The sequence below is a fragment of the Pteropus vampyrus genome, unplaced genomic scaffold, assembly GCF_000151845.1.
Source record: "Pteropus vampyrus isolate Shadow unplaced genomic scaffold, Pvam_2.0 Scaffold32, whole genome shotgun sequence".
In the NCBI taxonomy this organism is placed as follows: Eukaryota; Metazoa; Chordata; class Mammalia; order Chiroptera; family Pteropodidae; genus Pteropus; species Pteropus vampyrus.
Genome location: NW_011888813.1, coordinates 6455528 through 6482818, shown reverse-complemented (window position 1 = coordinate 6482818; position 27291 = coordinate 6455528).

Below are 27291 nucleotides of genomic sequence, written 5' to 3'. Positions count from 1 at the left end.
TGGCTCATTTTGACTCTGTCCAACAATCCTTACCCCTTCTCTCATTACTTCTACAATGTTCTCACTTACAAATGTTCTCTCACTAGTTATGCCATGTCTTTTCTGGGGAGGTGAAATTATTGACTAGCTGGTCAAATGAGTTGAGTGGAATGCTCAACAATCATTTCCTTTCTCTGGTATTGAGACTTTGCCGAAAGCTTGCTGAAAACAGAGACTGCATTTTTTTTTTCTTTTCTATTTGTAATTTGCCACATGATCTTCAAAAGTCTCTAAAAGAGAACCAATAACAGTTTTACATATTTTCTCCCAAAGAAAGAAATTCCTGTTCAGATTAACATCGGGACATGTGCCCTAACCTAAAGAAAATTGGCATAATCTCAGTTTAGTTTCCTACTTATAATTCCTATACTGATTAGAAATTCATATTCTTTCACCGTGTTCAAGCATGCTGAAAATATGTAACAAGTTGGAATTCCTATCACTTCTTCAGAATTGCAGGTTAGACAGCATTCTAATCTTTCAACACTTCAGTTTATGTGATAAAATTTCCTTAATTCTTGAATAATGTATACTATATGACCTCTTCCTCCTCCCTACCTGCCCCCTGCTCCAATCTTTAAGCATTATGTGTAAAATTCTGTTGAGATTTATGTGGACCTATCCTCTATTTTCAGATACATTTTTTTATGTCTTAAAAACATCCCACAAGAAATGTGTATCCTTGGCTAAGAAATTGTTAAATACTTTAATGAAGAGTGGAAAATTAAGTTATGGCCTGAAATACATCCGAATATCTGGTATTTACAAAACACATAGAGACAAAGAGAATTGACCACATTTTTCATGTCATTTCTGAAGATTTTGACCTCAGATAGAGTGAAAATTTTTTCTCCAACAACAACAACAACAACAACAACAACAACAACCACCAACAACAAAACACAAGAAAACCAAAAATGGTACCGGTACCCTCCATACACATTCACTTGCCTCTTCCACATTTTTGTTGTATTTTTTTCCTGTGCTGTTATAGTTATGTGAAACCATGGAGAATAGGTAGAGAAGACAAAGAGTGATATAGAGTTATGCTAGCTGAAAGGATTTTTATGTTTTGGATTTTAAGAAAATAAAAAGACATTCTATTCTTAGGAGAATAGGTTAATTGGTAAAATATTAAGGATATCTCTTAATAATAGTAAGGAACTCGAAGCTTCTTTTTACATTTCTGTTTTAAAACCATTTTAAAGTACAGTTTCACACCTGAAATAAAATCATAAATTCTCTGCTATCACTAACACCATAAAACAGGAATGTTAATTACATTTTGTACTTTCAATTCCTCAAAACAGTAATTCCCTCTACTTTGAAGATATGCCAAGACCACAAGCATTTGAATGCCACAGAACACCTGCAAACCAGGCAAAAAGAAAGAATTCCAAGTCAGAATGTTCTTTATTTGGATTTTTGCTGTGAAGTATATATGAGTACTGTTAGTTTATGTCTTTAAATGGCAACATTTTAAAATATAGAGGCATTAAAAAACATTTAAACCTATATAGTCTAATTACAAAAAGATCAGAATTAAGCTAATATTAAATGTTAATGTAGAATAAATCATAGCATTATATATGCATATTGGGGTCTCTCTTTAAATTGCTGTTTCAGATAAAATGATTTGTTTAACCCATGCATTGTGGTGGAAAAGAATTAAATAATTTTTCTGAATAATTCTGGAAAGGCAGAAAAACGGTGTAAAGGCTACAACTTCAGGGCTAAAGCAGAGAAAGAATTTGAGCTAAATCTTAATACCTGCATCTGTGCGCATGTGCAACACACACTCAGAAAATGGGAGAAGAGAGTTATTTTTTTCCTTATAAGAACCATTTCCTTGGATATATTTTGTCTCTAACTATCAAAGCCCTAGTGAAATATAATTTCAAGTTGGATAGGTGAACCAACAGGAACAAACTAAGATGAAGGAACCAGCAGCCAACTAAATCAAAGTGATCCACAGGATCTCAGAAGATAATAATGATAAAATAAATTTGTAAAATTCTAACCAGTTTACAAGTAACTTTATCCGTGCATGCCAGATCATTTCTCTGTAAAATGAGGATAATGAAACTAGAATCAATAAATGGGAAGAGCACCTAACCGAAGTGTCTGGTACATAGTAGATGTTCAATTACTGATTGCTATGATGACAATAATAATTGGACTTAGGAGCAGTAGTAGTAAAAATAACATACTATAAAATATATTTAGAGTTCTATCTCATTTGTTCTTCCTGAGAGAACTTTGAAATACATATTTTTCATTTGGTATTTAAGACGGTTAAAGTGACTTGGACAAAAATCATGTTTATAAATGATCAGTTATGCTTATAAATTTTAAGCATAAATAAAATTGTTATAGATAAATGACACATAGGTCTCCTGACCTCATAACTGATCTCTTTTTACCCTTCCCCCTCCTCAGCTGTAATCAAAGAGGGTATTGATTATATGGCCACGAGTTGAACTTAGAGTTCCTTAGATTAGAAACTAGGAAATCACTGCACTTAGAATTGAAGCAAAATTGGATTATAAATCTGTTAATATTTAGGTCCTCTTTAGCATTAACTTAGATTGGATCTATAAATAAGAAATGTGTGTGGGTAGATAATAGTACTGAGAGGTAAAGGCAGTCATTGAAGACGAAAATATTCTGTTTTCTAAGGTTGACAGGAAAGCCACATTTTTTTTTTTTTTTTTGATGAGCCATAAACTAATGAGCCTTTTTTTTTTTTTTTTTTTTAGTAAAGGAAATTTATAGCAATACTATTAAGATTTTCACAAACATACTTGAACCCTGCCAAGGAAAAATTCTTTTGGCTTAAGAAAATGTCCATTAAGATTTTAATATAATGTGGTTTGAGCAAGAGTTCAATGAAGACTATTTTCAAAGTTTATTTTATATTCATATACATGTGAAGTTATATTAACATATGAATTATATGAACATCATATGAGTTACAAGAATATTATATGAATTATAGTTATATGTGAAATTGCTTACAAGGCCTACATTGTTTTCTTTTGAATATCTAACGCGAAAGTAAAACTTGGTTTCAGAAAATCAATTCTACCCTTTAAGGTTAGCAGGATTACTGTCAATATGTCTGTATATCTCTACACACAAACTTACACACACATATGCACATATATGTATCTATATAAACACATATACCCTTTCTTTCTATATAGATGTGTGTATTTGTTCTTGTGTAGATATAGATACAGATTTCTTTAAAGGTCATTGTTACCTAGCTGAAGAATTAGATTTTGGAACAGAGGACTCACCTCTCCTTTTAGCTCTGGCCCAAAGTTGCAAGGGCGCTATATGAAGCACTCCATCTTCCTTTTTTCTGAGATTTGATCCAAATCTTAATGAGATGATAGTTTTGTTTATAATTAGCTAAGATTGTTATTTTGCATTGGAGAAATGAAAGACTGGAGAGGTACCCACCTGTATTTTGTACATCAGATGTCTCATGGCATGACTTTTTAATTGAAAGTAAATTTTGTACTCCTTAAAATTCACATAGTATTGCAAACTAGGAACAATGTGTTTTAGTTGGTATTCTTAAGATATTTGAAAAAAATAGTGACATTTGTCAGAGAGCAAGTGGAGCAATGTGTCTTCGTGTGTGTGTGTGTGTGTGTGTGTGTGTGTGTGTGTACAGACAGGCTTGTATTTGTACATATATATTATAATAAAATCATAAAATAAACTTTTTATCAAAAGTATTGGAAATTCAATGTCCAAAGAATATCTGTTCCTTCAAAGTAGTCACCATGAGAGAGGCTCTCAACTTATCCCAATCAGATCGTCGTTGCATAAAACTGTTCAGGAATTTCTTTTTAGAATTGCTTACAGAGTTTTCTTTTGAATATTCTCAGTGGTAAAACTTCATTACAGAAAATCAATTCCACCCCTAAAGGTTAGCCCAAATACGATTTGAATTGGTGTGACATTTGGCATAACGCCTGTCTGTTTAGCCATCACCAAGAACCTGATCCTGGCAGCAGCAGCAGGCGAGCCTCGTTATAGAGCTTTTCATTTGTAAGATGGCCCCATGGCATGGATCCCAAAAAGCGTGTCCTGATGAGCCCCTCTTGGCACATTGGTAAAAAATTAAATACACTTTATGCTTTAAATCTGAAATGGGAATGTAGTGGAATGTGAGAAAGATTTCTTTGTTCAAATTGGAAGTCAAACTCATCAATCACCCATTAGATAAAAAATGCATTTGCTTTGTACCTAGCAATAAAAAGATTAATTAACATTACCAGGTCCTCTCTTGTAAGAACACACTAGATAATACTTTTCCTTGACCCTTTTAAGGATTCAAAGTTTTCTCTCTAGTTGTCTAATCCAAATATCTTTGTTTTAAGAAAAACACTAATTGATAATTGTAAAGTACCGTGTGTGTGCATATATATCTGTCTCTGGTTCCTGGAACATAAATCCTAAAACTCTTGTTATTCCCAAAGTGATAAAAAACATTAGGAACATCTTCTTTTGTTCTAATATTTGATCTTTGACTCCAGTACCTGACATAGAGCTCCTAAATCTCTTGTACTTTCCTGGGTAATAGGAGTATCTTTTGTTCCAATAAGGAGACTTGTTGTGGGTGCTTGGAGAGCTTCAGGGTGGGGGCTGGTCACCGGAAAGACCAAGTCATAATTAGAAACTTGGACTTTCAGCCTCACTCTCCATTCTCTGGTGTGCAGAGAGGAAATGGACGTTGAGTTAATGATAAATCAGGCCTACGTAATGCAGCCTCTATAAAAATCCCTAAAGTAAGGAGTTTGGAGAATTTCTGGATTGGTGACATCCATGTACGGGGAGAGTGATGCACTCAACTCTCGAGGACAGAAACTCCTTTTCTTGCGACCTGGACCTCGCCTCATGAATCTCTTCACCTGGCTATTCATCTGTATCCTTTATTATATAATAAACCAGTAAATGTAAGTATTCTTTGAGATGTTCTGGCACGTTATTGAACTTGAGGAGGGGATTGTGGGAACCCTGGTTTATGGTAGGTTGTTCAGAAGTTCTGGGGACAATCTGGCCCTTGCAATTGACAGCCAAAGGGACAGTCTTCTGGGACTGAACCCTTAACTTGTGTGGTCTGATGGAACTCCAGGTAGACAGTAACAGAACTGCATTGAATTGTAGTATACTCTGCTGGTGTCAGAGAATTTGTGTGGGAATAAACTTCTGACATCTGTTGTCAGAAGTGTTTTGAGTGTTGTACTCATATAAGAGTAAAGGGAAACATGAGAGATTTTCCTAGACAATGCTTCTGAATGAATCCTGTCATATTTAAAAATAGTCTCCCGGACTATTTTTCAGTGTAAGGTATTTCTCTCAGCTTTCTTAAAAATGGAATCCCTCAATTTCTGCTTCAATGAAGATTTCCATGGGATTCTCTATTTATAGTAAAGACAGTAACATTATTCCAGTCAATTGGAGGAGAAAAATAATCATTTGTGACTCTACCCGTCTTGTCTGGTCATTCCCTAATTGGATTTGACTTGTCTCGACAGCAGTCTGCAAATCCATCCTCCTGCCCCGCATCCCTGTGGTGTAGTATGGACTGCTCATCACCTCTGTCCCAGATTATTACCACTGCCACCTTAAAATGGTTCTCCAATTCCAGGATGTTTGCATTCTTTAGCCTAAAACAGTGTTTGTTCAGCTTTATTTTAACAAAATGATCCGATCACTAAACTTCCCATTCAAGAAAATCCAACTGACCAAACAAACAATGCCCCCCAGAGTCTTCTCACTTGCCTCTTTAAGTATAAACTCACTTCGATATACGAGAACATCCACATCTTTACCAAACCTTCCAAGTTTATCATTATCTGCCTTCTACTGTTCTGAACTCCCTGTTAAGCTGTCCTCAGATATTCCTCTTCCCATGATTATTTGTCATGCTATTCCCTCAGCCTAAAAGTTTGTAACTTTCTGGTTTTTTTTAAACACAGTTATGATGTTGTATATTTTAATAAAACTACTTTGCCCGACTTGCTTGGAGGTTCTGTCATCCTCATCTGACTCATACAGCAAATGGATTTACCTCCACTTTTTACTCATCAGATTGCTTTTACTTCTATATTTTGTATTCTCTTGTATCTCCCCTACTAGGTGGTAAGCTCGTTGGCAGGAACCAGTCATTATTCACTGTTTCCGATCTTTGCTGTATCTTCTAAAGCACAGCTGCTCAATAAGTAGATGTTTTATTGAATCTTAGTATATAGATATGATACACAAATGTTTATATTCTTAGAAAGTTTCTCGAGCAGGTGGGAGTTGCTGTAGGAATTCACAAACAGTAAGAAAATAGAACATTTCTATGCTCAGTGCTATCGTGCCATGTCTCTTCCACACAGAGGAGCCCAGAATTAGAAGGTTCTAGCCAATTTCTCAGACTTCGCTAGCATCTATGTCACCCAGACAAACAGCTTAATATCTCAGGGCATAGGTTTTCTTCTCTAAAAGTGGAGATAATATTGTCTGTTATGTATACTGTAGTTACTATATCTACTCACAGGGATTTGTAAAAAAATAAATTAAGTGGGATATCATTCAATAGCAATTGATAAACTTTAAAAAAAATTACAGAAGGAAATTTTAAAAGAAACCTGGAGTTAATAAATATCCTTCTCCTCAGAGTTATAGTCTCGTAAATGTCAATTTTCTAGTAACTAACTTATCTGGTGTCATGCTGAACAAAGGGGCTAGTATCTTTATTTTCACCTTTTTTTCCCACTTTATTGGTAATTCATATATTACTGGTAGTGCTTTATGTTTCATAAAGCTTCCAAAACCATTAATTATAATTTTCAGACAAGTGGGGAATTCATTTTATTTAGGGCTGATATGCTGACTTAATATCCATTATTTTTTTCTAATCACTGCGAGCTGGAAACATCACGGTTTTTCTTCATATGCCACTAGGTCTCAATCACCACAAGAATGAATTTTATTTGAAGCCATGTTTTTAACCAGAGTATAATTTCATTTCATTATTTTCTTTGATTTAGCTGTCAACAAAATTAAATCAAAATATGGGCAGAAAGAAGAGATGATTGTTTTAAATCAGAGTTAAAAACAATAAAACAAAAATAAACAGCACCTTTATATTCAGATAATGCCATTTCTTATCAAAAAGGCAAACACCAGTACGTTAAATCAAATTTTACCTGAGGGAAAGATGAAGGAGAACTTTAAAAGGAAGTCACTTTATGTGGGGTGTATTTGTGCAAACCTTGATCAATCTGTCTGGAAATTTTACCTTCCATTTGCAGGAAGCTTTTAATTTCTTTCTTCATTACTTATATGCAAGCAGCCATGCTCTGTTTGTCTCTCTTCCCCTTCATCTTTTAGTTTTGGAGTCAGGCCAGAATTTCCCAAGTTTTCAAAAGTAAAAAATAACATACAAAAATTTTTTTTTAATGAAAAAAATCTAACGAAAAGCATACGAAGAGTATTTTACTTAACCTTTAATAAGAAAACTCCTGAATTTTGAGTGATATTATTACATATTCTCAGCTCTAAAGTCCCACTTTTACATCTAAGTATTCTTCCTTCTTCACCTTTTTCAAAGAGGTAAATAAAATAGTAGTTTCTTAAAATGTGGCAGGCATGTGGAGGCCAGAGCACCAAGGGTAGCCAAGTTACAGGATAATGGTTTAGGGGATAAAATATGTTATTTGAATTCGGTTAACTGTCTTGAGGTTTTGGTAGTTGTTAAAAGTTAGGAACTACTTTGGGTGGCCATCTCATAAGGAGCTAACTGCTGAGAAGACCTCCATCCCAACCACTGCCCACAGCTGTATTTCAAAGCCCAGTCCTACAGGATGGAAATTAAGGCATGATTCTTGGATTTGGTGGTACATTTTTATCTGTGAAAGAGATCTAGAGGATGGAAGAACTGGAGTACATGAACTAAATTTAGGTCACGTGGCTGGGGCAGGGAAGTTTGTGGTGGCTTGTGAGGCAATCTGTGAATGGAGGGATCTTGAACACCAAGGTTTTGCATTAATATCATCTATTCTAAAGTTTACCAGTGTCTGATGCTGAACGTACTGATGTCCTGAAATAGTGGTAAAGTTCAAGCACAAATTCAAATATGAATACCTGTGAAAGGAGGGAAAATTTTAAAGGAAACTCGTGCCTGAATCTTTACTGAAAGTATATTCAATACTTTCAATAAAGTATTATGGAACCATTTTGCAGAGAATTAGGGCGTGTGTATTTTCAATTAACTAGTCAGCTCTCTGTGTGCTCCTACTGACAAAACAATCACTCTTGTCTACTCTGTTTGTCTGAATAGACAGTTTCTCATTTAGGTACATTGGTAATTATGAGGAAACAGGCATAGATGAAAACTGATGATTCCATATTTTTCTGCCTCATCTATGTAAAGGAAAGATTGTGATAGTAAATAGATTTGATTAACATTGAAATCATTCTTACATATTCGTTTGGTAATTATTTCAGTATAGGGAACTTTTCACTTAGATTGTTTTAGTAAACACATGTGGCCTATACCAAGAATTTTGCTAGTTTCCCCAAAAATAAGTTTTATCTCAATTCCTTTCTTATAACACACTCACATACATATATATTAGTTTGCAGGGGAGTTTGCAAAGTTTTATAAGACTTTATTTCTATGTAGAAAACAAAAATGAAAGTTAAAGTTAAAAATAGGTATGATATTATTCATTTCACATTATAATTAGAAATTTACATTAAAGCCAGAATATAAGTTGATGAAACTCAGAAAAAGTGAGAGAAAGGTGGGTACCAGTGTTATGTTGCTTTTCATCTTAGATGTGTTTGTAAAATTACTTGTGAAGAATGGATTTGCTTCTATGACTTTGTCTTTGGTATGCCATATAAATCATAGTCTAATTAATGATTAGAATAAAAAAGAATTAAAATTGGTTATTTAGATGAATTAATTCAGTTTATTAAAATAAATTGGACATTTCCATCAAAATAGTTAATCTGGGAGCTCTTAAATAAATACTTTATGGAGAATTAGCTTTCATATTTAAATCAGAAGAACATAATATATCATTTGTGATTAAAACTGGGTTTTTCTTCTTTTGTATTGCAGGATGTTTCTCTATAGCCTGGGTAAATTAGATCATTAATCACAAATATTTTAGAATCACCACTTATGTATGCAATGAACTAGGATCTAACCTAGTAGTCAAGAAATCTTTTTTCCAGAACTATATAATTAACATTCAAAACTTAAGTCTGAGAGAAAACTATAAACAGTACTTTTGAAATCTTTAAAGAAATAGTCTATTTTACCAGGAGTTCTTTGAATAGCACGAACTTTATTATTTTTCTGTTCCTTTTGTAATATTCATTTACTATTAGAAAGTAAAGCATGAAAAACTTTATAATAACATTTAATATGATATGTTTTACATCTGTTATGCATGTTTTATATTTCATGTTAACCAAAACACAAAAACTGAAGTTCGCACTGAGCCACGAGTTTCAAATTCTAGAGGGCTGTGTTTAGTGTGTTTATGTGATTCAACTATCTACCAAGATTCAATAAAAATGTAAAAGAAACGAACAAAGTCAATAGAAAAATGATTTTCATTTAACTTGCATATTAAAAACGCGATTTCTGAAAAGTATTGTAGACGTAGGTAGTATTTATTGATATAATGATAATTAGACTATAATAAGTATACGGTTTTAATACAGCAGGGCAAGATTATCAGGTAACGTGGATCTTATATAAAGACCATCTTATTTTAATTTGGATTATTTAAATTACTGTAACAAATTAGGTATTTTGGTCCTCCCCTTCCCCCTTCACTTATCTTTTCTGCATTCATCATGCAATTACTCAGAGATAATAGGGGTCACATGTATGACAATTGGTTTCTAATTGACTGTTAAACTCTATCATCTTTTCAATATTGTATACATTTACTATCTAATATTTGAACTGTATAAAGTCCTTGAATATATGCAATTAACTTTAAATTTTATGGCCACAATTCTGAATAAGATGACCTTTTCCAGTCTTTGGTAGTTTTGAGTTACATGAAGTTCCATTTAAATGGAAATCAAAAACAACTAGAAATTTGAAATTTTGAAAATATATTGGATTTTATTTAAAATGTGTTTGTGGAGCATCACCAGAAGGAAGCTTGGATTTTGGACACACAGTTACTTTCCTTCCACTCTGTCCCCCATATGTGTTTCTTGGTGCTGCCTCATGGTCATGTAGCCATAATTCTAAATAATATTCTCTGCCACCAAACAGAAAATATTTTTGAATTTACTCTCTTTTTGGTTATGAAAGAATATAAGATGTAATAGAAATATGAAGAACTTCTGTGCCCAGGAGAAAATCTTATGCCAACATTATGAGATCAACAGCAGGACAACTAGATTGGTGTATGTGTATATATCAACTTTCAGACATAAGCACATAGAGCTAGTAGTTTTAATTTTGGAAACAAGATGGCAATATTACAAAAAAGAAAAATTTTTTTTCAAGTGATAAAATATAGACAAGGAAACTGATCAAAGTAAAGTTAGCAAAAATTACAGAAGGAAGACTATATCAATATGGTCTTAGCAGACTAATATTTACAAAATTGTTTCTTATTCCCTAACACTAAAATGTGCATGTGCATAACTACATACATATGTACGTAATGGGATTCTGAAACCAAATAAATTTTAATATTCTAACATAGCTTTCACAGTTTAAATATGCTCACTTAAAAACAGGACTTTAGTTTGTTTCCAGGCACCAGTAAATGCAATATTAATAGCTATATTTTAGGATTGCTTTTCGATCTTGAAAGGTGGGAGTGGGGAGGGTAGAGGCAATATTTCTTCATTTATTTATTGTATGCAATAAATCATTCTTTTCAGTTTCTTTTCTAATAAACTTTTGTTGGCTATTAGATATAGTAGACCCCTGTGAGTGAGTTAGGGCAATTATAACAGGTTCTTGCCCATGGACTTCATTACTCTACTACCTCAAGGAGTGTGCCTGTACCAATATGTTAATTTCTTCGGCTACTGCTATGGAGTAGTGAGAGTCAGAGCTATGCAGTTCTGAAAGAGGCTTTAAAAAACAGAAAGAATGGACATATCACTAATTAATCTTCAGGATGGAACTTGTCTCTCAATAATGCCCTATCCTGGGTAAATACTGGCAAAACTATGCAGATATCATCTATTAGGATAATTGGAATATTACCGACTTAAGTCAGAGCTTGGCATTTTGTAGGTACATCTAAAGAGTAGTATATCATGAGAATTAGTACCTTGAAATAGATTTCTTCTTTAACTTGTAAAGTAGTGAATACGAAAGGAATAAAGATATGCTTTTTCTTGGGTACATACATTTCATATGGAAAGTAAACTTTGAAAAGACAAAAATAGTGGAATCTTTTCCATGTGAAAATCAATCTTTGTGAAAGCAGACAGGTAATAAAATATCTATTCCAAAGAATTAAAAAAGATGGAGTATCTTAAAAAGTACAAATGAATTAAATAACATTAATATTAAAGAATAAATAGCTAATATTTCTGAAAAAGTAGAAAACAGTGCTTTGCTTATGCATTTAGTAGTTTAAAATGTTAAAGGCATCAAATATTCAGTGAAATATTTCAGCAATGTTAAAAAGAACAATTTAAAAATGATAAAACAGCATCTCTACTATTATTTTAACCCCTGTGTATGTTAATGATACTTGTATGTATCTCAAAGGGTCATTGAAGGCTGCAAATTCATACCTTTGATCATAAAAACAGTATTTTATCTGCCAGTTCTCCATCTGTTTTTTTTTTTTTTTTCTGCCTGTAGGCTCTCAGTTTCAGAGTTAAAAACAAAACATGAACCAGCCTAAATGTATCTGCTTAGTTGCTCTACCTTAGTAATTATCAAAGTCTTGTGTCTAAAAAGCAACATCAGCATCGCCTAGAAACTCATTAAAATACCCATTTTCAGCTCCACCTGAGACCCACTGGATCAGAAATTCTGAGGGTTGTGTCCAAGAACAGGCCTTTCTGGCAATTCTGATTCAGGAGATGTGAGAACTACTGCTGCCGGTCAGCACGTCCTCAGGTCCTTAAACTGTCAACATTAAACGCTTCTTCACGTTCAAGGCCTGAACTTCCAACACCTCCTCATGAATGTCCTAAACCGCCAGGTACTCCTTTCCTCCCTCAACAACCTGGTCCAATCTTCTCTGTGCTGAGTCTCATTTCTTCAGTGTTAATTCTGAAAAATGAAGTCATTCTATCATTATAGCTATATATACTTGTATGTGATCCTTGTGAAAATTATTTACATTTAAACCCAAGCCCCATGAAGATATATAGTAATTTAGCCCTAAGGACTCTTCTTTGAATAGTGGACATTTTAACAGTATGATGTTTCAGATTGTTTTTTAATTATATTTTGAGCCAAGTGTATACAATCTACTCATTCCCGCACACTACCTATGTGAGTTCATACTTACAATTATAAAAGAATGTTTCTCAAATTGGAAAATTTGATATAGTAAGACGTAGGATAAATGTCATATATGTTCTTAGAAACTATTAAATTTAAAATTTCAGAGGAGATGGAGGGGCACTAACATTATAATAAAATAGACACAAACATGTAGCAGCAGAGAAGTCGAAGTTTTCATGAATTTTTATGGTAAATGTAAGTCTTTTTAGAAAAACCAGGATGGGGCTGTGGTTTTAGCACCTTCTCCATCACTGGATGTAACTGAATGAAAAAGTTTTAGCGGCCGTCCTGGGGACTGGACTAGATGCTCTCCAAGGCCACCTTTCATTCAGACCATAGAATTTTATTTTACAGAAGCACTGACTGTTGAATGGCTTTCAGAGGCTTAAGAGGAAAGGTACTATAAAGAATTTAGTACTTAGAAAAGGGGAGTTGAAAGCGAAACTTAAGTGAAATATCTCTTTCAGTGAAGTGTATTAAGATTTATATTCCGTGCTTTGTTATAGACAAAATACTTTTGAGAAATCTCAGAAGACTCCCAAGAAGGAAGTTAGGGAAATACATTTCTATGATTTTTTTTTCCCATTAACATTTATTCTGTAAAGTGTAGCATATTGAAACAGAGAAACTAAAGTTAGTTTTGAAATAAAGAACAAACTGAAGAAAGAAAGAAAAAAAAAGCAAACCCATTGCCAGGATCTTCTCTGCCCTAGACCCAAATGGCTCACTTTTTCTACAGTACAGGCAATGCTGTGACCAAATGCTTTGGTTGTAACTCTTGACGATAGTAGCTTGGTGATAAGGCACAGTTTCTCTGAAAAGCAACAGGTGCACAGAGTTTCAACTGGTGGCTCCCTTCCTTTCAAACAGTTATAATTTAACCTGAAAGCTAGCTGCCGATAAGTAGGAATATGGGTAGCTTTCAGCTAATGAGCTACTAACTTGTTTTGTTTATTTTGGAAAGAACTGAATGTGAACAGTTAGGGCCACAGTGTGACCTGCCACACAATCTTTAAAAAAGGTGAGACTTATTCGAGCTTTAGAATGATATGAGCTGTACTGAATACTTTTACACTTAAGGAAAAGTTCAGTCACTACTATATATAACAATAAAGAACTACTCAGAATGTATTTGATGAATGAAATATGACCTAGTATAGCTTATGCCTGGTCTTACCTGACCTCTGCTTAGATGGAAACAAGCACAACAACTGTAGATTCTCTGAATGTAATGTAAAGAGGGATAACAAGGTGCTCTGGTTCATGACGAATGATAATTTGGGCTTAAAGTGGCGTCGGATGAAGTAACATTTAAGCTAGGAAAAGTGCTGGTGGTAGAACTTATCAAAGGGCTTGCATTGATAATGGCTGTCTGTGTTTGAGGAAATGAAAGAACACTGAGATTATTGGTATAGCTGGAGCACATAGAGAAGGAGAATGGTGAGAGGTGAGATTTGTAGGTAGTCCATTTTGCAGAGTTTGAATTGTATTGTAATTCAAAGAATAATACTGACAATTTTGATGACAGAGCTCTGAGCTGATTTATATTCTTCAAAATTACACTGAAAATGGAGAAGAGATAATCAGGAGATAAAAATCATTATGAGATATTTTCATTAATTTAGGTGAGAAGAAAATGAAGATTTTAGGTAAACAGAATATTGGTAGAATGCTGATTTAGGATGTAGGGTCAAGATCTATCCTCAGATTTCTCATTTTAGCAGATAACTTGATGAAAAATTAACTTACTGAGATTGGGGAACTTTATTTCCCTATTAGTGGGTTCTGCATGATCTTAAAACAATGTTTCTGATTTTGAGGAGTCACGGACCAAGTTGAAAAATGTAAACACAAAAGTTTGAATGTAATTTTTGAGGGTTAACAAATCCCCTTAACACTCTGTTTCAATCTCTAGATTAAAAAGTTCTGCCTTAGAGACCTTTAGCAAATTGAACTCTCTTGTAAAGTAATTGTCTACACATAAAATGAATTATTACCATTTGAAGATAGGCTTAAGTTCTTTTGTGACCAAAACTTAATTTTGTTAAAACTAGCTCATCTAATTCTATCATTCATGATCTTAGAACTATACCGAATCCCTGGTAAGCACACATTTTTATGTATTTGTGCTTTTATTGCCTTTTCCTCTTACACTTAGTCTCTTCCCATGACATTTGTATCCCTTCAGAATCTACCGCCTACAGTCCCTTATCCATGAAGCTTTTTCTTATCTTGCCAGGTAGCATTAACCATTCCCTTCTTTGGCTCATTAAAGTATTTATGATCCTATATGTCTCAAGTAGAATATAGGCTCACTGAATACAGGAACACGTCTGGCATCTTTGAGTCTCTATTATAACAAGCATAACATTGTCTTACTAAGTAATCACTGAATATGGTGATTGAAATGATTTCTCATATTTTCCCATAGATGATAGTACACCTTCCAAAGATATATATTTGTTAAATCAAAGATTTATGTGATAGCTTGTGGAAAGTGTTCCTCTGTGAATAAAGATGCATCATTTATTTTTAAATATAAATCATTGAAAAATGTCCTTCAGTGGAGACAAATGAACCCATGGAAGTGTGTGTTGTTGCAGTGAGCACTAAGACCTTGCATCAAGCACCCAGAATTTAACCAGCCTTGTTGAAGTCATGACAGTTTCTCAGTAAATATAAGATACTTTGACTTTCCCTTAAAGGCTGATTAACTGTGAACTTCCCTACAATTTATCTTATTAAGTAACCTAAAACATCAAGACTGTGAGCTACTAAAACAAATTTTTATGGAACTTGTGTGAACTTTTTTATTTCTAAAACAAATCAAAACACATTAAGAAATTTTCAGGAAAAAATATCAACTGGGACTGTACTCATTCAGAATGTTATCATTATATCACATCTGAATTAACATGCCTCTTTTCACTCTCTAGAATAAACACCTTGTATACGTGTAATTACTTTAGCATAAGTCAAATGTTTCATTACAAATAAATTAAAGGTTTCTAAGAAAAATAAATTGTGATCAGACAATAGGGGATTATTTAAACCACCTCTAAATTAAGTGTTGTCATCAACAAAAGTCATTTGGAGCTTTTAGTAACAAACATTAATTATTGGTCTGCAGGAGGATGTTCATGGTACAAATGAGTTTGCTCGTTTTATATTACATTAAAATATACTTCCCAGTCGAATAAATATATTGAAGAAATATAACTAGTACTTTAAAAAATGACTAATACATTTCATGAATTTATATTCATTTATCTTGAGTTGGTATATATTATTCTGATTTTTTCAACTTATATTCAATAACGAATAATAAAGCTGCTAAGCTCTTAGATTACAAATAGGTCTCACCCTTCATTCCATAAATTATGATGCACACTCAAGTGGTAGTCAGACTTGCCAATTTCCTATTCTGGAATAAGTGACAGTTCTTTGACTCCATCACAGTCCCTCTAATTCCTAAGCAAGTGCTCTCTCTCCTGCCTTATAGTACCTCCTTGAGTCTCAACCATGTCTTTGTCTGATTCTTACATGCCTTTTAAAATTGTGAGCTTGTAAGAAAATTTAAGGAACCCTTTTATTGTGCCTCATTTGTTTCTCCCCCCCCACTCTAGTCCCCATCCCCCAGTTCACAGCAAGCTTGTGGCCAGGAGTGACAGTCAAATTATCTCTTCTCTATCGGTGTCTGTCAGTGGCTCAAGACCTGACCAGTCAGAAAGGAAAACTGCTGCATACAACCAGCATGGCTATGGCAATAGTTGCTTCACTGCGGTCGACTTGCACGTAAGGCCATTTATTGAAAATTAGTGTTATGGAGAGTCACTGGCAGCTGGAGAAGTCGACTTGGAGGTGAAAGGAGCTAAGTGGACTCTGAAGGTCCAGGGAGCAGCAGAACAGGCTGTCTAGAGGCTGGCTTCCTGGCTACGGCAGAAAGGAACTCTGAGGAAGGAGCTGCTTTGCATTCAAGATTCAATCTCAGATCATGTTCATAGAAGGTGTAGAAGGGCAAGATCCAGGTGTTTCTGCTAACTCTGACTAAGAAAGTAGGCCAACCAAGCAAAAGTAGCTTCCCCAAAGGAAATTAGGGTGCACTTAGGAGAGAGCTGGGGTGCTGGACAGCAAAATAAATGACGTCTTTTTACTACTGTTTAATGTAATGTTGTACATAGTATATCATATCTACTCTTAATCCTTAAAACTTAGTTTCCTATTTTTTATGCCCTCCCCCCCGCCCTGCAATATTGTGAGTAGTCATAAATACTGAAGTTTAGAGAAGGAGCATAAATGCCAGAAACACTTAAACTCTGTTCTCAACTATGCTAGAAATTATCCAACATGTCTGTCTGGGTAAATGAAAATCAGTTTACCTTTTTAACCTCAGGTCCTATATCTTTCAAATAAGGATATTATTGTAACACACTCATAGGATTAAATTATGTAATTTATAACATGCTTATCACAGTGCCTGGCATATATAGGTGCTCAAAAATGTGTGCTGGCATTATTAATATTAATTGTCATACATTACTATTATTATTATTATTATTATTATTATTATTAGAAGTACTATGGTTAAGGTAGTGAAGTTCAAATTCAGCAGAAGTTTCCCAAGGGCTGGCTTTAAAAAATAGCCCCCCAAACAACACCTAAGAACACCACCACAGTGATGATAATTGGTATTATGGGAAATGCAAACAGAAAAATCCCCAAAGCTCAGTATGGTGTGTTATTTCTCACTGCTGAACATTACAAATTCTGGGCTCTCTAATCTGGAATAAAGACAATTTGACCTGGAACTTGTTATTGCCATCATTGTTACAGCTGCTGAAAATATCTCCTCCATAGCAGCCACAAAAAGAAATGTTCTTGTGTTTGTAGTAAGCTGGAGTAGATAACATCACTCTCAGCCAACAAATTTTGTGTTCTGTGAGTTGTCACAAAATATATTCCGATTCAGTGCTCCAAATTAGGAATTGCAAAAGAGGTTTGGTAGAGAATAAGAATTGCATCTTTTCTCTATTCTCTGTAATGCCACAGATCAACTTAGTGGGGGAAAAAATTTATTTTGATGAAAACCAGGAGAAATTTCACAGAAACATTTAAATAGAACTTCCATAGAATTTAGAATGGGAGTTTCAAAAAAGGATAAACAGTATTCCTTATGAAGAGATCGTTTTGGAAGCAATTATACAGAAGAATTTTTTTTTTTAAGAAAAATTCCTTCATCTTGAAATGTTTTCAACATGTCATGACCTTCATTGGCCCCTTAATTTTATGTGGAAAAGACCTACAAGTGACAGACTTTGCATCAATACCACTTCTTTGCAATATTAAGTGTTTTTTAAAGGACCTACTGAGTGCAATGTGCTTAAGGAGTAAGGATGGGGCTTAGAAAATATATGAAAGACTTAATCCACATTCTGCTGTTCAAAATGACTTCAAGAATGTGGATTAATTTTCAGAGAGTTTCAAGTTAAGAATTCATGAGATTTATAGACAATCTTTCTGCTTGTAGCAAAATCGATAATATGAAAATATTTTATTTACTCTTTAATTCTGTATATTACAACAGAATAGTCATTTTTTTCTGTAGTAAATCATGATGATTTAAAAAACATTTTGCTATGGCTAATTGCTTGGTAAGTCTTACTGAGGAAGTTTTAATGTTTTTAGTACCATTTTCCTGGAAATTATTCTCGAGGAATATTTTTATATTGCTTTCACATTCCAAAAAACACATATAATTTAAAATCAAATTGTATTTCTTTTGGAAATTAATGAAGGTTTTTATAGAAAACTTGGAAGATTAATTTTCAGTTTTTATTTTATTCTATATTAAATTCCATGCTATTTTTCACCCTTAAAATTATAAATTGCTTTTTATTTTTTATTGAATATTATTCAGCAAGCTAAACAAAGACCGACAGGGACTGTTTCTGATTATAGATAATACAAATAATAAAAGAACATGTGGACTTTCATTTCTTATAGATCAGAGCTTTGCCATACAAATCATCTAACTTCTGTGTTGTCACTATAGTGATAATAACTTTGAGTTCTAAAAGGATAATTTGCAATATACATAAATTTAAAAAATATAATTTCAATAAAAATATTTGAAACATCACAGAATAATTGTAAAGCTAACTGTCAGCACTTCTCAAAGAGATGGTGGAAATATATTAAAGTTTTTTTTTTCAGACACCTTTGAAATAACATGACTAAAATACTTTATAAATTCTTTCTAACAATAAAATTCTTATTCATTAATAACATGTTGATATTCCAAGGTCTAAAAATTATTGTGTCCACATAATGCCACCAGATCAGACCAAAAGCTAATTCCTCTCCAAACCCATTGCTTAGTGTCTGCAGTGACACAAATGAAAAAAAGGCTCAGCATGTAAATCATCTAACGTTGACATGAGGAGGTAGAAGATCGAATCTTGTGAGTTAATCCATCCACCACATCCTTTTGCCTTTATCAGCATTTCTTCTTTTTTTAAGAATTTTTCTAACTGATCTACCAAGGTCTACTATACCATCATTATTTTTTTCATTCTAAAATTTTTGTATAAATTTTTAAAACTAACAATAAAATATTTATTAAGTTTCTTCAATGTGATATTTTTAAATTCAATGGTAACTCTGATTTGAGTAACATGTTAAAGAGAGACTAGAGAACAGAGTTATATGCATGCACGAATCTCTACTTCACTCCTTACCAGATGTGTGGCCATGGAAACATCTGTTAATCCATTCTAAATCTCTGTTTTCTCCATACTAACTGATACTTAGAGTTGTGGGGATATATTCATATAAAGGCTATAAAGCAGCTAGCAGAGCACATAATAAACACTAAAGAAATGTTACCTGATATTCCCCTTGCCTCATATTATGAGAAGGCAAATCTGGGTAACAGGCTTGTTGCCAGTTTTTTTTTTGCTGGAGGAGACTCAGTAGTTGTGAACAAAATAGCAATTCAGATGGATCCTGTGTGGATCCAAGAAGTAATTCAATCAAGAGATAAGATGATAAGATGCAAAAATATGGATACAATTAACATACAATGCCCTTTAATTCCCTCTTCAAATCCAGAGAAAAGCTGATGGAATGCTCTTTTGCCTTTATATAGGACATATGATCCCTTTATTGTTCCCTTTTGTTTTCCGGACTAAATTTGGTATATCTTTTCAGATGACTTCATTGAATAAAAATGTGACTAGGTAAGGGAAACAGGGCATGGAAAGCTCAGAGCATGATTTGTTTGGTCTTCCTGACCCTCTCCTTTACGTGACTACTGTTAAAAATTTGTTACTTCTCAAGATATTGGTATTTAGAAAGGAGAAAATGACATTCAGTAGTCAAATGTTGTTTCATTAATTCATGTACACATGCAATAAATATTAAGTACCTATTCTTCACAATGTCTTGTGCAATGGGGTGGAGATACAATGGTGAAAAATATAGATATTGATTCTCCTCTCCTGACATCTACAATATGAAGAGGTAAATAAAACAGTAGTGGCAGAGATAAGGATAGGTTTATGGGGACCAATATTTGGTGTCATGGGAGCATAAAATGGTCATCTCACTCAGATACAGGAGGGAAGCAGAGCTTTTAAGGGAAAATATTATCTAAGAAAATGCCAACTTACAGGGTGGTGGGTGGCTAAGGTACTTCAAAGACAAGAAATGACCGCAAAAGCTTTGTAGAGATATTTGGAAAATTTCAAAAACTCGTCATGGCCAGAATGAGTGTTCTAGCATGAGATGAAGGAGGGATTTGCCTAGAAATTAAACAAAGGTAAGGTAGTCCAAGTCTGCCTAGGCCATGGTAGCACATTTGCAAATGATTCGCAGGGAAATGGCGTGAGAAAGAAAGATTTCCAACATGCTACTGAAATTGGAACATTTTGCTTTGGAAAAGGAAAATTATTGGACAAAAGAACTCTTTAATTCCTGGAGTGAGTTTTATTTTTTGATCAATATATTTAGTTTCTATGATGTAAATACTTAAAGAGATAAGCAAAGCAAACCTTCTGTGTTTAGTATTTAAGGTTAGTAAATCCTCTAATATCACGCAAGTTGGTTAGCATCAAACTTTTCTAAAAAATAATGTATTAATACCAATATATCTTCATTAGCCATCTCTTCCCTTGGCTTAACTTTTATTATGCTATGTTATTTCCTAAATTCTCAATCACTGATAAGGCCCCTCATTATCTCTCCTAAGTGATCCTTACCAGATTAGAGCCTTTCCAAAGATAATGTTTTGTTTTAGTAAACATCATTTCTTAAGAATTCTAAGAATATTTTGTTTATTTGGTTCTATCTCATTTTAAATTTCAGTTTTCTTATTCTTGATCCTCTGATGGAACCTGAAAAACTAGAAATTTAAGTCACCTGTACTCAAAATAGCTATAGATGAAAGGTATCACCATCTCCAGGAAACTTATTAGAGATTTAGACCTTCAGCTTCAATCATGGAAATACTGAGTCAGAATTTCTAAGTAGATTCCAAAAGTCAATCTTTTAAGAGATGATTTATATACATGCTACAGTTTGGGAAGTATTGGTCTAAAAAGCTTTTTCATTATTATTTTTTTTTAATTTATTTAAATTAGTTTCAAGTATACAGTATATTGGTTAGACATCTATATAGTTCATAAAATGATCTCCTCAATTGTTCCCTCCCTCCCCTGGCCCTCCTCCTAGCCATCATATTAATGCTAACTGCATTCCCTCTGCCGTGCTCCTCATTCCCATAGACCAACTATCAACTACTAATTTGTACTTCTTTGACCCTTCATCCCATTCTCCCAGCCTCCTATCTCCCCTCCCCTCTGTCCGTCACCAAATTGTCGACTATATTTGCAAGTCTGGTTTTGATTAGTTTGTTCTTTTTGTTTCTTAGATATAAGTGAAATCATATGGTATATATCTTTCTCTGTCTGACTTATTTCACTCAGCATAATAACCTCTAGGTCCATCCATGTCATTGCAAATGGTAGGATTTTATTTTTTTAAATGACTGAGTAATATTCCATTGTATATATGAACTATAATATCTTTATCCAATAGCTTTTAAAAATAAATATTGTTTATTTAAAAATCACACTAGAACTTGAAAGTACTAAAACTGGGTGTCAAAAGTACAGTTCATAAAATTAAAAAATAACAAATTGACCTCATTGAATAAAAAAATATGTTTTATCTATGAAAGCCTATGTTAGGAGAATGAACAGACTAAAAACAGACTAGTAGGCAATGGCAGACAAAGGACTAATATCTAGGCTATATAAAGAAATCTCAGAAAACAATAAAAAAATCCATTTAGAAAATGGGCAAAACACTTGAACAGACATTTCACTGAGAAGATAGACATATGGCAAACAAGTACATGAACATGTGTTCAACTTATTATTACTCACCACAGAAATGCAAATAAAAACCACAATGATATATCACTATAGTCCTTCCAAATGGCTAAAATTAAAGAAAAAAAAAAGTGACTAATGTTGGCAAGGAAAAAGAGAAACTGGTTGTTTCTATCCTGATGGGACTGTAAATGGTATAGCCTCTCTAGAAAACAGTTTGGCAGTTGCTCATAAAACTAAACATGTAATTATCATAAGACCCCATAATTGTACTCTTTGGGTTTCATTCCAGAGAAATGAAAACTATGTTTATATGAAAATGAGTACATATATGTGTGTAGTAGCTTTGTTTGTGATAGCCTAAAACTAGAAACAATGCTGATGTCCTTTAATAGGTGAACAGTAAAACAAATTGGTACAAAGACACCATGTAATAATGCTGAGACATATAAACAGAGGAATTGTTAATATGTGTAACAATTTGGATTCCATTTATATAATGTTCTTGAATGACAGCATTAGAAATGGAGAATGGGTTAATGACTGCTGTAAGGTAGGGACAGTGAGGGATTATGTGTCAAAGGGAGGTAGTTGTGATTATAGAGGGTAAAATACAGGATCCTTGTGCCAGAATTGTTCAGTGTCTTGACTGTGGTGGTAGATACATAAACATACAAATGTGACAAAATTTTATAGTACTAATTGTCTAGAAAAAGAGCAAGGGTTATTAATAGCAGTAACACAGAGGAAGCAAATGTGGTTCACAGAGACCTTCTCTATAGACTAAACTCAGAAGATTTTGCCAGAAGAAAGAACCAGTGATCAGTACTGCCTTCATAGATCTCAGATTTCACCAGCTTTCATATTCGCATTTGCAATTGCCAGCTGTCCAGATCCTTCCCTGCTCCTTCTCCCCTTCTTCCCCTGCGGGATCCCAGGGACTCTACCAACAGTCAGGCCAGGCCTGAGTCATAAATCCAGTATAGACAATCATATACCAACAAATAGAAGAAATGGATAAATTCCTAGAAACATACAACCAGAAGAAATGGATAAATTCCTAGAAACATACAACCAGAAGAAATGGGTAAATTCCTAGAAACATACAACCAATCAAGACTGAATCTTGAAGAAATAAAAAATCTGAACAGACCAATAATGATTAAGGAGTTTGAATCAGTAATCAAACACTTCCCAACACAGAAAAGCCCAGGACCAGATGGATTCACTGGTGAATTCTACCGAACATTTAAAGAAGAATAAATGCCAGTCCTTCCCAAACTCCTCCAAAAAAATTAAAGAAGAGAAAAGACTCCCAGGCTCATTTTATGAGTCCAGCATCACCCTGATGTCCAAGCCAGTAAGGATAGTGTAAGGAAAGAAAACTATAGACCAGTATCCATGATGAATATATATTAAAAATTCTCAAGAAAATATTAACAAACTGAATTCAAGGGCATATTAAAAAAATTATATACAATGATCATGTGAGATTTATCTCTGTGATGCAAAAATGATTCAGCATACACAAATCAATGAATATTATATACCACATTAATAAAATCAAAGATAAAAATCATATAATTATCTCAGTATATCCAGACAAGCATGTCACAAAATACAACATTCTTTCTTGATAAAAATGCTCAACAAGTTGGGTATAGTTGGAACATACCTCAACACATAAAGGCCATATATGACAAACCAACAGCCAACATCATACTCAACAGTGAAAAGTCAAAAACTTTTCTTCCAAGATCAGGAAAACAAGAGTGCCCACTCTCACCCTTTAGTATTCAACATAGTACTAGGACTCCTAATCAGAGAAATTAAGCAAGCAAAATAAATAAAGTCATCTAAATTTGAAGGGAACGAGTAAAATCTTTGTTTTGCAAATGATATGTTCCTACAGACTCTGCCCAAAAACTCTTAGGGCTAATCAACAAATTAAGTTGCAAGATACAAAATTAACATACAGAAATTTGTTACATTTCTATACACTAACAACAAATCATCTGAAAAAGAAACCAGTTCCATTCACAGCAGCATCAAAGGCAGAAATACTTAGCAATAAAATTTAACCAAGAAGGAGAATGATCTATCTGTAAACTGAAAATTACAAGATGGATAGAAAGATTTCTCATATTCATGGATCAGAAGAATTGAGTGTTAAAATGTCCATAGTACTAAAATCCATCTGATAGATACAATGTAATGCCAAACAGAAGTCCAATAGCACTTTTCACAGAAATAAAAAAACAAACAAACAAAAAAAAACAATTCTAAAACTTATATAGAGCCACAGAATACCCTAAATAGACAAAGCAGTGTTAGAAGATTAAAGCTGGACACATTATACTTCCTGATTTTTAACTATACTACAATACTAAAAAGTTATAATAATCAAAGCATTGTGACATTGGTATAAAATTAGACACATAGACTAATGGAATGGAATCAAGAGCCCAGGAGTAAATTCTCACATGTATGGTCAAGTAATATTGGACAAGGGAGTGAAGAATAATCAATAAGAAAAGGATAGTCTCTTCAATAAATAAGGTTGGAAAAACTGGCTAACCATGTATAGAACAGTGAAATTAGACCCCTGTTTTACACCATTCACAAAAAAGTTAACCAGAAATTACAGATTTATTCATAATACCTAAAATGATAAAACTCGTAGAAGAAAATATAGGGAAAAAGTTCCTTGACATTGGTCTTGGCAACAATTGTTTTCTAAAGAAGAAATTAAGTGGCGCACAGGTGCACGAAGAGATGCTCAACATTACTAATCACCAGAGGAATTCTAATCAAGACCACAATGAACTATCACCCCACACCTGTTAAAAGGTCTGTCATTAACAAGTCAAAAATAACAAGTGTAGGTAAGGATGTGGAGAAAAGGGAACCCTTTCGCACTATTGGTGGGAATGTAAATTGGTACAGTTACTATGGAAAACAGTATAGAGGTTCCTTAAGAAATTAAAAATAGAACTAATTTATGATCCGGAAACCCCACTTCTGTATGTAAGTCCAAAGGAAATGAAAACGAATCTCAAATAAGTATCTGTATCCCTATGTTAATTACAGCATTATTTCGATAGCCAAGATATGGAAACAAACCTACATGTCCATCAATGGATAAATAGATAGAGAGTCACTGTCTCTCACAAACACAGGAATATTATTTAGCCATGAGAAAGAAGGAAATTGTGACATTTTTGACAACTTTGATAAAACTTGACAGCATTATGCTAAGTGAAATAGGTGATACAAGGAAAGACACATACTGTATGATATCACCTACATATGGAATCTAAATTAGCTGAACTCATAGAAACAGAGAATATAATGGTGCTTACCAGGGGCTGAAGGAGATATTGGTCAAAGGGTACAAACTTCTAGTTATAAAATGAATAACTTCTCAGGATCTAATGTACATGTTTATTATAGCTGATAATATTATATTACATTTTTGACAGTGGCTGAGTAATTAATTGCATCTTAAATGTTCTCACCACTAAAAAGTAACGGAAATTCTGTGATGTGATAGAGTTGTTAGGTAATGCTAGGGTGGTAATCATTTTGTAGTCTGTAAGTGTATGTATCAAATCAGCACATTGTACACTTGAAATTTACACAATTTTATGTCAAATATATCTACATAAAGTTGGAATAAAAAAGAACAAGAAAGACTATGTCTGTTTTTTTTTCCACTAATGACTCATTCAGAGAAGCTGAGGAACATAGAAGCTATGTTCAAATAACAAAATATTCAGAAATATTTTTGACTTTCTTTTTTACATGCTTATAATTTTTAAAAAAATAAAGTATGAAAGTTTTTTTCTTTTTGGAAAAGTTTAAAGAGAAAATAATAATTTTCCTATTAGCCACCAAAACTTGCTGAAGATAATAACATCTGAATATAGATTTATCAAAAAATGAATCTGAGTTTTGCAAAAACATTTAAGATTGAAATCTACAGAAAATATCTCACCACAGTGCTAGTAGGAATGATTGAGAAGTCATCTGGAACATCCCATAAGTCAATATTTATTCAGATTCAATGAAACTTATTATTCATTTTTCTTAACCCTCGAAGACTAACTCATACCTTCTATTTTCTGGTTAATATTAAGCACAATTTGAATATCAGTCATCATTTTGTCTTCAGAATGGCTTTGCTTGGTTTGATGTTACATAAAACTCAAGGGTCTCAAAAGCCATGAACACTGAAGTATGACAAAAGGCAGAGGAAGGCTGTTATCATTCTACTTGAAATTTCTTTTCTGTTGATTCTAAGAAGGCTCATTCTCTGGAAGATGCTTTGTCTCAAAGAGTAAATACATCACATGTTTTCCTTGACATCATGACTACTTCATCTTTTCTGCCTTGCGTATGGATTAGTCAAGAGGATGCAAGATTGATGATTAATTTTGTGTTTTGTTAATTGGCACAAGTAATCACATGGGTACTTGGCAGACAAAACATGATACATGACTCAACAAATAAACTGAAAAGGCACTGTACAAATGCCAAAACATTTCACAATACTTGGCATGTTGAATTCATCTAGTGACAAAAATATTTGCTAAGAAAATCTTTCATTAACATTGGGAGATAGGACTTTTTGATAGATTTCTTGCTAAAAAAGAGTAGTATGTATAAAGAATTGCTTTTTAATAATGAAGATTTATGAATAGAAAAAAGTTCTTGGCATCTTACACTATCCTCAATGATACTGTCTTCAGTTTATATGGAAAATGTCAGTCCCACTGAGAGGTTTAGACTGAGTTTAGCTTATTTTTTCCTTAAAAAATTGTGAGGATGTGAGAACAGTCTTGTAAATTCCCTTCAGTGAGAGAATGAGCTGTAATGAGGAGACTGTAACAACAAAGTCCTCTGCAAGATAACTCCTTACCTTAAAAGGCCATTTCAATACTCAGAACGTGATATCCTATATTTTATCCACAAGAACTTTATGTAGAGTAGAATCTTTGTCACAGTATATTAAAATACCTGAAAGAAAACTTTCTATGGCTCTGGGGTTAACATTTAGGGACAATAAAAGCAAGCTACTGTCAGGAACCTAGTAAAGTAGACTCCTCGTATTCACATGGATTCAGAAGGATTGAAGTTAATGTATACTACTCATGAAATGTGATTTTCTCTTGGTTCAAGACCAAAGAAAACATGAAGATGAACTAGAGTTTATCACATTGAACATAGCGTTTACATTTATCATCACCATTCTGAATCTAGGCTTGGTTTCTTGGGCTGCTTTCAGTATTTTCTCTAAACTGAAAAAGAATCTGACGGGACAACCCA